Raw genomic sequence first — 16,569 nt, 5'->3', positions numbered from 1 at the left:
CAGTTAATAAAATATTTGGTTGCATTATATTGTTAAAAGATAAACTGAGGCATGTTAGAAATTGTAAGAGTTTATTTGAGCAAAAATTGATTTGAATTGGGCAGTATTCAATCTAGCAGATAGAAAAGAGGTCCGTGGAATGGTACACAATGAATGAGTTTTATGGGCAGGAGGGAGCCAGAACGAGGAACTTATAGGAAGCAAATAAGCAGGTTGGTTACTGCAAAGTTCTCTTCCTTTAGGGGCTGGCAGGTTTCTATCAGGGAAGTGAGCTAATTAGTACTGATCCTGTGATTCCTGGTTGACAAGACTAAGATTCCATTTCTGGAAGAGCTGAAACTGTCATTAAGTTTTGGTTTGGTGGAGTAACTCGATTTTGGGCTTGTTGTCTTATTTTTAAGAGTATGGATCTCACACAGGGAGATATTTCTGTGCTGGAGGGCAGAATTTTGGAATTGCTGGGTCCCTGAGTCTTCTGCTATCCAATTATATGCTATAATTGATGTGATTATAGATCTTTTGGCTTCATACTAGAGGTAAGTTTCGGGAAATCTTTCATATCTTAGTTGTGTTGGGTCTTAACTTGTTAAGAGAGATTGATCCCATACTGAACTATGGTTAAGGAGTGTTTTTCAAGAACTGAGTGGGGTAAAGTGAGGTGACTAGTAGAAGTGAAGTCGTTAAATTTGCCTTGATTTATGAGGAAAAAAATAAAGATGGATACTTGATTAATAAGAGACTTAGAAACAATTTTTCTTGTGTCTCTGAAGATAGACAAGGAGCCAAGAGAGAAAAAAAGGCTAGGCAAGACACTTATAGAGCTGTACAACCCCCTGGGAATTATGCCTAGGGGGTTTGGTAAAGCACTGATGCTAATCCAAAGGATCTTTGTTGCAAATCAGAAAAAAGGTAGGTCTCATGCTACACAGTTTACTGCTACCTGCTTCATAACTGTGATGAATATACAATTTGGTGAGAACTATGTGGTGACTGCCAGGTGTGCACTTAGCTCAATTTGCACTGTGATGTGTTACAGCCCTTAAAATCGGACTTTTAATTTGGAAATTTGGTTATACTTGGTTACTAAATGCTTAGAAGAAAGAGGAACTTTTCTGTGAGTCATGCTTTTCTCTTCCCTTTAATATCTGGTAACGTTTGATGGAGTTTTCTGGCAATTCTGTTCATCATTAGTTTCACCCAAATGTAGTAAGAAAAATGAAGACGATTTTAGGAAAACATATACTATGGGCCAGACACGACGCCAATCACTTTCTATGTGCAATACTTCCTCATTCGATTCTTATAAAAACTAGCTGAGGTAGAAGGGTCATTAAGTCCATTTTATGGATGAAGAGACTGAGAGGCTAAAACTTGCCTGTATGTGGTAGGTCGGTGTTTGTACTTGGACTTGTCTAACTCCAAAGGTAGTGCTAGTGAGAATAATACAACATACAAGTAAAACCAAACAAAAGCCCACTGTCATTTCTTTCAGTCTAGTCCAGCTCTGTAGCAGAGCACATGGGGACCTTGTCATCCTTTTCCTGCATATATGTACTGGGGGTCCCAAAACAATGCATACACATGACTTGTATTCATCTTTTGTTATCCGTATATATTGAGTATTACAATTTTGATACAGTTTTGTCCTGTCTTAAAATGTGTATACATTTTTTTGTCTCTCTGTCTCTCTGTCTCTCTGTCTCTCTCCCTCTCTCTCTCTGTATGTATATACATTAGGTTGAGGCAAAAGTAATTACAGTTTAAAAGGTTAAAAACAATTGCAAAAACCACAGTTGCATTTGCACCAGCCTAATGTATAGTTGTCATACGATACTATATGAATGTTTAATCACTATGTTGTTTACCTGAAACTGCCATCCTTCTTCTTGAATACTTCTTCACATCGCATTCACAGAAGGATGGAAACAGTTTAGGTCTTCACTGTTTATAGTGTGGTCTGTAGATGAGTAGAATCAACAGCACCTGGGAGTTTGTTAGAAATGTACAATCTTATCTGCAGCTACCGGATCAGAATCTGCATTTTTAACAGTATCCATAGGTAATTTGTTTGCACATTAAAGTTTGAGAAATACTACTTTTGGTCCTCAAGGTCTTCAAATCTAACATTCTTCAAGCCTCAGGCAATATTTTCCTGCAGTTCTTCATTCAAATAAGGCAGTGTGTTACCATAGAAAGTGGAAAAATCCTGGTTGCTATCTAAGCTACCCAAAGTCACCTAAGTCAGGGTGGTCTGTTATCTTCTCTGGGAAACTTGAAAGTGGCTTGAGTCAGCAGCCAAATCCTTATGTCCTACTGATAGGAAGATACAGCCTGCCTTCCTGACTGCAAGGTCAGAGGTAGAGTTTAGAGTCATATGTGTTCACATTTCAGGAAGACGCAAGCCCTTTTGAGTCATACGCCTCACCGCAAGTCATAGAACCCATCCTGCCCTCTCTTCTAACCCTGAACTCAATTGTTGTGTAGCTCCAACAAATTTGCTTTAATGTCCCTGCTCTCCGGCTATAGCTCAAGGATGCTCTGATTAGCTGCGCCCTAAGGGATGACAAATGGATGCATGAGCTATTTCTATCTTTATGATGATGCTGCTCTGTGATTAGATTCCAGAAGGAGGGTGAGCCTGCTGGGGATGTCTGAGTAAACTCACCCCAACCCTTTGGCAAATAAAATGAAATGCTAAAGTCACCAGTGCTTTGAGGCCATCTATTCTGGGTTTGGGCCACCCCTGCTTTTCAAATCCTGTTTTAAACTTTCCTCTGTAGCTAGCAAGCTGGGATAAATATGTCGTTTCCTTGTCATTACTCATCCTCCTCTGTGTCCACCTCTCTTCCTGGGCTCATATCTGGAGACCAAAGGTAAACTGAGACAACTGTTCACTCATAGGGGTGTTTATCCCAGACTTTACCGTATGTGATACAGATGGAAATGCTGGGACTAGGGCAGAGATGGAAATAAGAAGCAGAAAGGAGGAAATGTAGGAGGGAGATAGAATGGAGAGAGAGAGAGAGAGAGAGAGAGAGAGAGAGAGAGAGAGAGAGAGAGAGAGAGAGAGAGAGAGAGGTGGAAGAACAACAACAAAAAAAGAGATTGAGAAGGAATGAAGAACAAGAAATGGGAACAGCTATTCGATAGGAGAAAGGTGTGAAGAGAATAAGGAAGAGAAAGAAAAAGAAAATAAAGTTCCTAAGTAAAGGGAAGACATCAAAGAAATAAAGGAACTGCAATACAGTGAGATTAAAATGCATGATAGAAAAAAGAGTGAGCGAGAGAGAGATCAAAAAAGGATGAAAGCATAAAGGGACAGATACCAAAAAAGTGCAAAGGATAGGATGGTCATACAATTTCTCACCCAAACTTTGAGAGTGAAAGCGGAATAAATTAATAATGATACAAAGACCATAGATGAAAACAGGATTGTCCCAGGCAAACTGGGATATGTGGTCAGTCTACTAAGTAGCTCTTAAAATTCTGATTAACTTATTCTCTACTTCCCATGTATCACTTGCTCTTAGTTGAGGTTCTGTGTGGATCTATTGCAAGACAAAGTGACTGCAGAGTAGGGTACACTGTGTATAGTACAGGGCCTATATTGGAGGGAAAGAAAAAAGGTGAGCTTGGGGCTGGGAGCTGTTTTCCAGGAAATAAAGCCCATAAGTCTAGTGAAGTTATTTGACAGAAAACCATTTTGTGGTCTCTGCTATAGCCACTTATTTCCTCACGCTCTTTCATTATGTTTTAGAACAACATTGTGAGTTAGGCATTATTATCAAAATATCACCCCTGATGGGGAAAAATATATGAATGCCTGAAAAGGCACTCTTAGAATAAGCTAAGGTAGGTCCAATTCTGCAATGACTCTTTATTCTGCCAGCGAAATTTGTCTCTAATACATATACATCTTCATTTCTAATACTGCTCTCATCATTTTTCTGGTATAACTTCATTTCTGCCCCTCCCAGCCCTTTTCTCTACACCCTCCCACCTTGCTCTATACTTCTCACAGGAAAAGCAATCCCAACCTCACTATGCCTCTCTTCTCATGAAATCCTTCACTGCCAGTAGACACAAGCTGGCAAAAATTGCAGCCGTTAATAAATTCAATATGAAACAGGCTTAATAGCAATACTTAATTTTTTACTTACATGGGAAATAGTGCCTAAGTCAAGTAGTTGTTTAGAATATAATTTAGTTATTATTTGATAAGTATTTTACGGTCATTTCATATAGAGCATGTTGTATGATTATTTACATTATTTAAAGCTGATGTAAGATAGTGGGTCATCCGATTCATATTCTTAGAAGGGAGCTATACAGGGATGAGTGATGGGGATGATAGCCTTCAGTCAATGTAGTCCAGCAAAGCCAGCCACATACTGGGAGCCTACGAAACAGGAAAGAGACAAGCGCTAGTCTCAGCTTCAGTACAAGTTGTGAAAACTGAAACCCCAGAATTCACTTGGTCTCTCTGGTCTCAGTTACCGGCCTGTAAAATAAGCGTTTGACAGGCAGAGTGTATTTGGAAATCCCTGCAGCCATTCATCCTTCCTACACCCATGATAGCCATCAGTAATTAATTGATCAGTACACATTTCCCTTTCCATGTTGTATCTTCAGAATCTTAACAGATTGCTGCAGGCAACCACGGCCAACCCAATGGTGATTGGACTTAATTGTCTTGTAGGAGCTAATTGGTTTTGACTCTTGTTTTTCAATTATAAAAGGCAACTATTCTTTAATGTCTCTTACACATGACTCATCTGTTCCTTTCCATCATCGTAGGAAATATCTAGTCCGAGTTTGTATTACTTCATTCCTCAACAATTATAAGGGTTTCCTGAATGGTTTAACCTGCTTTCGGTCCTTTCTCCTACCCCATAATTAGAAGGAGAAATTCTAAAAGCCTAACCAACTGGTGGTATGATTTTAGATGATGTGACTGCTAACCCATTGTTAGCAGAGCCACAAAAGCACTCACACAACAGTGGTGTGCAGTGGCAACATACTTCTTCAGCACCCACATAAGCAGTTAAATTGTTAACATAGGCTATAAACTATGCGTAATCTGGCCCCTGCCGACCCCATCCTCATTTCCCTTAACTACCCTCTCTGCCTTCTAAGTACACACGCCTTCTTTCAGATCCTCACTCCTGAGCTGTGCCTCTAGCCTCAAGCCCTTTAGGTAGCCTGTTCCCTCTGCTTATAACTTCTCCTTTTCTACCATTTTGTCTGGGTTACTCCTAGTCATATTTCAGACGTCAGATTCAAAGTCACTTCCTCAGAGGAGTGTTTCCTGACATTGTAGCCTGAGATAAACATCCCTGCTATGGCGATTTTTTTTTTTTTTTTAACTTTCCTAGTGTAGATTTATCACAACAATAAAAACAAAATCCTTGAATTTTTAGATTTTAATATCTCTCTCACAATAAAATTAAAGTTCCATGACAGCAATTGCTATGTCTCTCTTGTCTTTAAATAGGTTCTCCAGAAATATTGGGGAAATGAATAGATTAATAAATTATGAAACAAATATCCAGAGTAATTAAATGACTTGTGCCAATTAAATGTGCTTACTAATGGCAGAGATCGGGCATCAATCAATTCTTCTGATTCCACATCCAGGGTATATTTTGAGGAATCATATTTACTGCAAGTATAACACTGTCTCTCGGAATCTCAGTTCATTATTTGAAAGAAGGGAAGGGAGGAAAAAAGAGAAAAAGAAAAAGGACAAAGAAAAGAAAAAAGGAAAAAATGGGAAGGGAAGAGAAGGAATGGGAAGGGAAGGGAAGGGAAGGGAAGGGAAGGGAAGGGAAGGGAAGGGAAGAGAGGAAGGGAAAGACTAGGTGCTTGGCTAGTTACAGAGGAAATTATTAGAGACAAGGCATTTTTTCTTGTAGTTCCCTTTAATCATATCTTTAGTTTTGCGACCATGATCAGGAAAACCTCTATTTGATAAACAATAAATAAACTTGGAAGCAGCTGGAATGAGAAGTATTCATGTTCACTAAGAATTTGCAAGGGTTTTTAAGTGGAAGGTACTTTGGTTTCTGAGCTGAAGGTTATTCTTCTTGAAGATTTCAATTATAATAATAATAAAGAAAAACTCTATTAAGCTGTTTTTTTATATTAGGTACTGTTCTAAGTATTTGACACATTTTATTCTCAAAACAGCTTAAATGGTAAATATTATTCCTATCTTAATTTTATAGGTGGTATAAGTTAAGGCACAAATAAGTTACAATAACTGGTGAAATACTCCATAGCTCTCATGTGCAAAAATTGGTACTATCCGTTGTTAGTGAGACTATCAAGAAAGGGCACTGTCATATACTGATGTGAGAGCATAATTGTATACAATCATTTTATAGAGCAATGTGTCAAAAATTTAAATGCATGTATCCTTGGCTCACAAATATATTTCTGGAATCTGTCACAGAAGAATCTGTAAGATTGTATATAACAACAAACAAACACAATAACAACACTAAATGTATATCAATTTTAAAATGCCTAAAAATATACCCATTGTTAGATTCTCAGGGCAGTGGAAACAAATTACCAGAAACTAAGAGGCTTAAAACAATATAAATATGTTGCCTCACAGTTCTGAAGGCTAGAAATCCAAAATCCAGGTGTTGGCAGGGTCCTGCTCCCTTTGAAGGCACTAGGGGAGAACCCTTCCTTGCCTCTTCCAGTTTTGGGTGGTTGCTGGCTATGCCTGCCTTGCAGACAGGTGCGTTCCTCCTGTTTCTACCTCCAACATCTTGTGGTGTTCTCCCTGTCTCTTTCTTTTGTATGTGTCTCTGTGTCCAAATTCCCCTATTCTTCTATGGACAGTAGTCGTTGGATTAGAACCCACCCTAATCTAGTATGAGCTTGTCTTCACTAATTATATCGCCAAATTAATTTCAAATAAGGTCACAGTCTGAGGTTTTGGGTGGACATTAATTTTGAGGGAATTTGAAATTCAACTATTCAACCCAGCATATCAGTGCTGCAGAATATTTCACTGTGCAAGTAATGACATTGATTATTATAGTGAACACCTGTGCAGTTCCTATGTGCCAGGTACTGCGCTATATACTTTATGGAGATTATCTTCAGTATTCTTCACTATGTTATTAGGAAGCTATAGTTATTATTGCTGTTGACTGATGAAGAAAGTAAAGCTCACAGGGTGAGTTAATTGTGCAAGATGACATAGGTGGTGAATCAAACCTGTATCTGCCTGAATGCAGAACCCATACTCTCCTCTGTGGCATTCTTTACTTACGAGCACATAGGAGGGTCTCAAAAAATATTTAAAACCAGCACAATAAATTATTTTTTCAAATTAAGAAAGCAAGCTATTTATAGTAAAATATGTAGAGTGTGATGCCACTCCTCTTATAACTTATATCTATGATTATAATTATGTGATAAATATATTAAATTGTAATGCAAAAGTAATCATTGATACATAGAAAAAATGGAAGTCTATTTGTAAAATGCCAGTAATAGACATGAGATCAGGGTGGGGTAAAAAGTGACAATCATGTAAAAATTTTACATAACACTGATTGTTTTAATCTTTTTTTTTTTCTTTTTTGCAAGCAGCGTATTCTTACAATTTCAAAAACATAAAACAGAGGAAAAGAAATTCAGATTTCACCAATTTTAACCATGCTTTCTTATCTTTACATTAAAAGACTGTAAGTGCAAGGGGGCAGAGATAGAAAGTAGCTAATTTATACTCATACAAGAGATTTTGCTACTAAAATATAATAGAAAATGTTCAACCTTGTCATTGGGGTCTTTGAATAACAGGCATCTCCTTTCTTCCTTCATTCAGCTCATTAGTTAATCCAAAATATTTAAGTATTTACCCTGTATTTCTTTTCCTGCTTCTTCCAGATCTAATATTCTATGATTGTGTTTCTATGTATATTAGAAAGAAATCAGAGTAGATTATTAATATACAGTATTTAGACAAAAAGAGGGTAGGGAATTGTGAGAAGTTTATGGTGTTTATAAGAAAATAGAATGTGCTTAATTTAATATTTATGGAAATGTGGAATTGTAAAAGAACTAAACGAAAGGTGGAAGAACTGCTTAATACTTTTCTTTCTGCAGTTATGCTTTTTTAATACTTGCAAAGTGTAAGCCCCCAAACACAATTTTCTTGTGGGTTTTATTCATTTTTGTATTCCCAGAACCCAGCAAATTTCTTATGATAGAGTAAATAATCTACATAAACCAGTTAATTGCCTTAGTAAAAATAAGATAAACGTGAGACGTTGTCAGCAGCCTAATGTACTACACAGCAGGCCACACTCTGTGGTGACAAGAGCCTGGGACTCGGAGTCAGCCTCTTTGGGTTCAAAATCGTCTGTTTCTTGTATTGGTCAGCTAACCCCCCGGAAGTCGCTCCAGTTCTCTGAGCTTCAAGGTCCCCATCAGTCAGCAGCAGGTCTTAATATTTTGCCTAAATACTTTACATGATTACTTTCAGAATCAATAGATCTTCTGGGTTTTAAAAGTTGTTGAGTTTTCTATAAATATTAGCAATGATTAAAATTACCAATGCAAAGAAATTCACTTATCCATCACTCCCTCAGCTAGATACCTATAGCCAATGTTAGTACTTGTTTATAGTTTATTCATTAGGGTCATGTCTTGTCAGCACAAGAGGTTGACTTTTTTTGAAAGAGTCTATTTTATACATTTTGAACTCAAAGGACTTAGTAAATTGCTATCTGTATGGTTTTTAAAAAAAGTTTAATACTTATTAATTAAAATTAAGTAAATTTGATTTGTAATAATAATTTGAGTTACTAAAATGATATGGTAGGTGTTGGATTAAAAATGTTTATTTTAATATTTCTTAATAGAAATGTCATGTATTTGTTTGACTTACAATGATTTGAGTTACTAAAGTAGTATGTTAATAGTATTATCACTTCTGTTATAACAAAAATTTAAAAAAATCCTTACAAGCCAAGGAGAAATAACTGAAACAAAGAAAACACACCCAATACCACCTTTTCATAGACAGCGGGTCTTAACATCTTAGGGTATAGCTTGCTTTCATGGCCTTTCTCTGTGGATATTTGAGGCCTGCATAGCACAACGAGAGTCAGTCCGGGCTCTCATCTATGAGGTGATTGAAACACTGAACTGCTTAGCTAACACTTCTAAGCTTGATCTTTCTCATCATCAAAATGGGGGTAATAGTACCTACCTCAGGAAGTAATTGGGGATTAAGGAGATAGCAGATGTGAACTGCTCAGTGCGCTGCCATTTTTTTTCCTATATCTGAGCATCTTCACATTTCAATGAGCATACATCTCCAACGCTGTATTAAATAATTCCAGTGGATTTTATATAAATGGATGTGCAGGCAGTGTGGGATTCCTCGTAAATCTACCGCTTGCCGATTACTCTGTCTGCTTTCTTTCTGCTGGGTGATTGCTCAGCCGGATTTTGCTTTGGAGCTCCCCTTGCACAGCTGCTGCTTCAGGAGGACTCCTCTCCAGTTCAGAGCCCATTTCCCCCAGTGCTTCCTTGCGACAACATAGCTACAATGATAACAAACTCTGGGCCAGGAATTTAGGCTCACCAAGCAAAATCTGTCTGCTGGCATAGCTCCTGGGCTGCCATCACCCCTGCTCTGTTGGGCTGATAAAATAGACAACAGAAGGTGAAGATTTTTTTTTTTTTCTCTATCCGTTTCAAATCGCCCCGTGTTCTGCTTGGGAAGGGGGTATAGGAGGTAAGAAATTCAATATCCCAGTGGCAACTCTCAACCTTTAAGTCTTCCAGAATGATGTGCTCCTGATAAGTAGGGACAAAGTTCCCTGTGTGGACTGTGAGGAGACAATTCGTACATTCACGAGTACTGGTTGAAGTCCTAAGAAGCTGTTATTCAAGACAGTGGTTGTCACTTAAAAGGATGACATGTTCCAGTTCTAAAATTAGTGCATGAAATCTGATGTTGGTCTAGCTGAATGTGATTCCTGACTTTGCAGCTTACTAGATAGAAATCTAGTGATCCTGGGAAAGTGCGCCACCTTCTCTTAGCCATAATTTCTTCAAATATGGCATGGTTCCAGTAAGAACACCCACCCAATGCACTCTTGGGAATGTTGTGAGGAGTAAGGATAGAATCAGATTTGGGATGTGATTACGCGTTAGTAAATGCTTACCACATGCCAGTTTCCTTAATCTTCTAGTAGCAACGTGTTGATTTTTGGAGAACAGTCCACTTCCAGTGAGTCAGTATAGTTTAGGTGGTTCTCCAGTCCACCTCTCTATGGGATGAAGCACAACCTAGTCACAGCCAGTCAGTATATTGGATCCTTTGTGCTACTGTGATTGAGGTCTGCTGGGCTGATTTTGGATCACCCTATCTCAGGATGATTATTGAACCTATTGGGAAAAAATGCTTTTTTTTTTTTGGTCACTGGAGTTGCTCTGGCCAGTAGAATGTAAGCCTGTGGCTGCCATGCACACATCTATTGGGACCCTACCTAGAGTGAAGCCAACCCAGAGAAAACATAGTGTTGAAAGATGACATTGACTGAGTCTCTGGTCCCAAACAAATTACATAAATCAATATTTTCCCTTTTGTTCTTAACCAGCGGGTGTTGTTTTCTACCACTTGTAACGAAACCAATCTAATTTAGTTACTAACAGAAATATGGTCCTGGTTTCTTTTAGATAAAGAAAACGAGTCTATAAGAAATTAGGTTAGTTACAGCTAGAAAGTGGGGCTTCTAAGCAGGTTGGCAGAGAGTTTCAAAGGCTAGTTCAAGGCTAGTTCCCTTGCTGATTAGCTGTAGGATCTTGGACAAGTTGCTTACATTTTTCGAGTTACAGTTTCTTTGTTTGTAAAACGTTCCCTACTTCGTAGGCGTGTGAGCATATGTAATAATATGTAATATATAATATATAACACATATAATTATAATTATGACATGTAATAATTACCTAATTATTAGTCATAATAATAATAATAATAGTTAACAGTTATTTAATAACACTAACAGTTATGTAATGATGATAGTTAGTATTTGGGATCCAAATCCGTGTCTCTGATTTCTAATCTTGTATTTTTCCCACGTGACTTGTATTAGGATGGGTGATGCAAAGGGGATTCAGGGATCTGAGCCAATGAATGGAAGGAAGAAGGACGAGATTAAAGCCTCCTCAGTGGCAAGGCTCTCATTGCTATAATCCAGGCCTGAGGTCCCAGGAATCACAACTGGGTGATGGCAATGTGACTGGAGTACAGCAAGGCAAGAGACGGTCCAGGATTCTGTAGCTTCACTGGTTTGCTGGCAGCCATTCAGAAACACTGCCATAAATTCCCTGTGCTTCAGCACCACTGGCACAACCACCTCCCATGAGAGCTCATCTACTCCCCACTTACGTGAATTCCTCTGAGGGCAGAGTGGCAGCATGAAATGGAGCAGATACCACCTTAAATCACCGGCTTCCTGCCCAAGCCCAGCTGCTTTCCTATTTCAGAGGCAGCTTGAAACACTGCATCACTGTCTCTGAGCAGCTTGGGAGACGATCGATGACAGGATCTCAGTCAGGCAGCTGCTGGGACCTGTGTTTGTTTCTTCTCTGTGGAAGCTGGGTTCTCCTGGTGATATCTCATTTCTTAAGAAAAGAAGAGCCACCTGGAGAGCAATTCTACATAAAAAGAGGTGGGATCTGAATGATGAATCTCAAAGTGATCACCAACTCCTGTTTCAATTCCCCAATCTAAAGCTACAAGCCAAGATTGATTGTAATTAGTAGAATTAATGGTTAGAAGCATAGGGTGTGTGGTCAGGCAGACCGAAGTTTAAAATGCCCTCTCTTACAACTTACTAACTCGTGATCACGAATGAATTTCTCTACCATCTACACTTCAGTCCCCTGCTATCTAATGATCAACTCTTGCCACAATAATTTTGCATAGAAGGCCAACCCAAAATTCAGTGGTTTAAAACAAAATCACTTATTCTTATAAATACAGGGGTTTGGCTGATGGAGGCTGGGTTGAACTGGGAAGTTCGTCTCCAGGCTGTAGCATCAGAGGGAGCTCTGCTTCTCCCTTGGTTGTTGGCTTGTGTGACTCTTGTCCACTGGTCTCATCTTCCTTAGATCGTCAGGTTAACTGGGATTCATTGTTCCCTGGGGTGGCAGAGGCAAAGGAAATAATGAACACCATATGAAGCTTCTTGAAGCTGAGGTCTGGAGCTGGCACATTGTTACAACCAGTCCAGATCATTGGCCAAAGAAAATCAGACGGTTGAGCCTTGAAGCCAGGGATGGGGAGGGGACCTTCACCCAGGCTGAGGATATGGAGGAGTGCGGAGGCAAGAGAGGGGTGAAGAACTGGGCCAACCTAACTCAGGATTGTTGAGACAGTTGCAGGAGATATGCATGTAAAGTGTATGACGCAGTACTTCGCAAATAGACACGTACTAGATGGCACCTAAATGATTGTCTATAAACGCTATACTGAAAACTCTGTGCTAGTAATTTAACTTCTTGTTCTCAAATCCATTCCTTGTCCTCTGCTTCCTTTGTTCAGAATCACAGGAATAACATTATGGTATTTTGGAGGAGCTCTATGTTTTTAGCCCCTGGTAGATTAGTCAATGAGAAGAATTAATGGACAATTGGAGGGCAGAAGAAGGGGAGACTTCAGAGTGGTTCTCTCTCTCTCTGTCTTCAGTGCCTTCCACAGTGTCTTCATATTCTCTGTGGCTCCATTTCCCACCAGTCTGTTCCTGCCATCATTCTAACTCTGTTCTCTGGCAACTTTACTGCCTCCCATTGCACCTGCAGTCCAAGAGGCGATAGTGGTTTCCTGTTCTAGAAATCCTTAAGTTGACTCAGATTCACTTGTTTAGAATCTTAGCTTTTGTTTATCTACATTTTATATGCTTGACAAAATAAATTAAATCCCCTCTGTCTGTAAATCTCAGCATTGTTTTCTGACCACACACAGACTGCATTAGTTTTCTATTGCTGCATGAAAAATAACCATAAACTTGCAATTTGCTATTAAAGTTTCTGTTGGTCAAAAACCCAGGTGGGCTTGGCTGGGTGCTCTGCTTCAGAGCTCGCAAGACTGAAATCAAGATGTTGTCTAGACATCGCTTTTACCTGGAGGCCCTGGGGAATAATCTACTTCCAAGCTCATTCTGATTGCCGTAATAATTCATTTCCTTGAGGTTGCAGGACTGAAGTCCCAGTTATTTGCTGGCTGTCAGCCAGGGTCCACTGTCTGCTCCTTAAAGTTGCTCACATTCCTTTCCCATGGTCTCTTTTCCATATTGACAGCAGCAACCACACAATAAGTCTTTCTCACACTTCAAATTTCTCTGACTCCTCTTCTGATACACCAGAAGAAAGCTCTCTGCTTTTAGGGATTCATACAATTGCAATAGACATACACTTGTCTATCAGATAATCTTCTGGATTATCTAATCTAGAAGAATCTTCCTATTTTCATGGTCAGCTATGCCATATCACATAACATAATCACGAGAGTGATATGTCATCATAATCACAAGTTCTAGGGATTAGGGTAGGACAGGATATTTTGCGTGGCCATTGTATCCCACTGACTAATGCAAGAAGGGACTACATTTCCTTAATCCACAATACTCTTGCATCGTATAGGATTACTATACTTGGCAAATGTTAGGTTCTAAGTAAATATTGTGAATTATTGAATAGATAGACAGATATTCCAAAGTGCTGTTTGAGGCTTCCCAAGACTCATAACATTCAGCATATTATGTATATTCTTTAATCTTGTCAGAGGCCCTGAAAGATACAACCTGATGATAACATTTGAAACTCACTTGAATCAGGCTAATTAAATTGTAAAATCAGATCTCAAAAGATCTAAGTACGTTGAAAAAAAATTGCTTTGAACAAATTTAAAAAAGGATGAATGTGAAGTCCTGAATTTAGATTCCGAAAACATCTTTATACCTAAGGAAATAAGACTTACCAGTCGCACATATGAAAAATTAGTTGTCAAGTTCAATATGTAGAAGTAGTGTAAAACAGCCTCTCTCAAAACTAAAGCAATTTAAGGCTAAATTAAAGAAATACAATGTCAGACTCCAGGCAGGAGATAACTCCACTTTTGCTTCCTAGCAAAACCATGCCACGTTTCAGAGAACACAATTTAAGGGGGGATTTAGATGAATAGAAACAGTTCGAGAGGAGAAAAATCACGATATATGTAGTCTCCAAATCATGCCATATGGGTAAATGTAGTCTCATATGATTAGGTTCAGGGGACAAACAGGAAATATAAACATTAGCAAGAGATAAATAGGCTTGGGTGGGACAAGCAGGTGTCTCAGAGCTGGGAAAGGAGGAAATGGGGAGTGACCAATGGGTACAAGTTTCCTTTTGGGGGAGTGAAAAGACGGAAACTGCATAGTGGTGATGAGTGTATGACCTTGTGAGTGTGCTTAACGCTACGGGTTGTACATTTTGAAACGGTTAAAAAGTTTACGTTACGTACAGTTGGCCACAATAAATTAATCTAATCACATCAGCTGCTCAAACCTGATTCTACGTCAGAATCACCTGAAAGGACTTGTTAAAATATATACTTGTTTCACTTAACATAAGTATATATTTTAACAAGTCCTTCCAGGTGAAGAATTGTACACCTGAAACTGTGTAACTTTACTAACAATTGTCACCCCAATAAACTTTACTTAAAAAATTTATACATATACATATATATATATATGGCACTTTACACTGGAGATACATATTCAGAAAGTCTAGAGTGATGCTTAGTAATTAATTTATTTAACAGGTATTTATTAAACACCTAATTGTCCCTGACATTCTGCTACCACTGACCTGGAACATGGACCAGCTTTTGGGAACCTCTAATCTCAAAGCTTTAGTTTTCTATTCATGCAGGCATTCAGGCAGTGACATTGGCGATGAAATTCTAGATTAAAAAGTGAGTCAGCCTAGAAGACCTATTATTTCTTGCCCAACTCTCACAATTATTTGAATTGATAACATTGCAAGAAATCAATCACAGGTTTGTATGTGTGTGTGTCTTGACTCCAATAAGAAAGTGACAAATTCTTCCATTTCCTCTTTGTGCACATGATATGATGCCCCAATTGATCTTGGATTTTAGGGTAAACAGACATGCTCATTTTCCAAATTTTCCATTTGTGATGCTTGAGTAGCTCATGAGGGTTGCTCAAGGGTCAGTGTAGAGTCGAGAGTTAGGGGGTAAGTTCAAATACTATGTCTACTTTTACTACCTCTGTGAACTGGGTCATGATTCCTTTCTCTTTTTTTTTTCTTTCATTTCCTATAGTAGATAAGTTTCCCTAAGAAAGAGACCCACTCTGAAATTAACATGTAGGAGGTTTGCTAGGAGTGATTTTGAGAACAACACTAATGTGTGTGTGTGTGTGTGTGTGTGTGTGTGTGTGTGGAGGGGGGAATAGAGGATGAGGGAAGCAAGATTGGGAAGAAGGAGAAGTCAAACTGCAATGCCTTTACAACGAAGACCTCAGCAGAGCCTTGAGGACTTCTGGGGCAGAAGTGTCCTGTCTCAAGGCCAGAGCCCTTATACCCGATTCCAGTCAGTGGGTGTAAGCTGTCCTTGGAGAGGAAGCATGGCCTTGAGTGAGGCAATTCTCTTTCGCCAGTGACACTTCCTGGAGAGGGACTTAGCTAAGAGCAGCTCCCAGCAGTTGGGAGAAGAGGGTTTCAATCCTGAAGCCAGGATGAAGGATGGTACCACATGGACGGTAACATTAACTGTCATTTCTAGGTCTCAGGTTTTTTCTAGGTTTAAGAAAAGGATAGAAACATCTGCCTCACACATGGTTATGCTGTACAAGATCATATATATGCAATGCTTATCACAGTGCTTGCATTATGGCAACTATTCAAAAGGGACACACGCAGTGGCCAGAATTCTAAAGTGGCCTCGCCTCCGTATGATCCGCTTCCCTTTATGTATGGGTGGAGCCTGGGAATATGGCGAGATAACACTCCAGTCATTATGTTACACTATGTATGTTACACTAGAAGGGAGGTTATCCTGGGTGGGCCTGACCTAACCATATAATCCCTTTAAAAGCAGAGAGTTTCCTATGGTTGGTTGTAGAAAAGGAAGCCACAGACATGTGTTTGGCGGCCCTGAAAGAAAGCAGACATCACTCTTGTGAGCTATGGAAGGGGCCTATGGTAAAGACCTGAAATCAGCCTTTGGGAGCAGAGCGAGCTGCTCAGCTGACAGCTAACAGAAACATGGGATGTCAGTCCTGTAGCCACAAAGAAAGGATTTCTACCAACAACAAGCCAGCTTGGAAGAGGACGGAGAACCCCAAATGAGAACCACAACCTTAGCTGACACCTTGGGTCTGGTGAGATCCTGAGCATAGAATCCAATCACTTCCCACCTGACCTTCTGATCTCCTGAAAGTGTGCAATAGATAATAAGTTTGTTTTGTTCGAAGCCACTATGTTTGTAGTACTTCGTAATGCAGCAATCAAAAATAA

General features: G+C 39.2%; 1 long non-coding RNA gene across 1 annotated transcript in view; it reads left to right on the top strand.

The window, feature by feature from the left end:
- The window catches only part of LOC148754962 (uncharacterized), a 472,891-nt gene that overhangs the window by 139,922 nt on the left and 316,400 nt on the right, over positions 1-16,569 (top strand). The window lies entirely within an intron of this gene.

The sequence above is a fragment of the Rhinolophus sinicus genome, chromosome 16 (genome assembly GCF_057876585.1).
Source record: "Rhinolophus sinicus isolate RSI-liver-muscle chromosome 16, RSI-T2T, whole genome shotgun sequence".
Lineage (NCBI taxonomy): Eukaryota > Metazoa > Chordata > Mammalia > Chiroptera > Rhinolophidae > Rhinolophus > Rhinolophus sinicus.
Note: the sequence above shows the minus strand (reverse complement) of the source record. Positions and strands in the feature narration are given on the sequence as shown.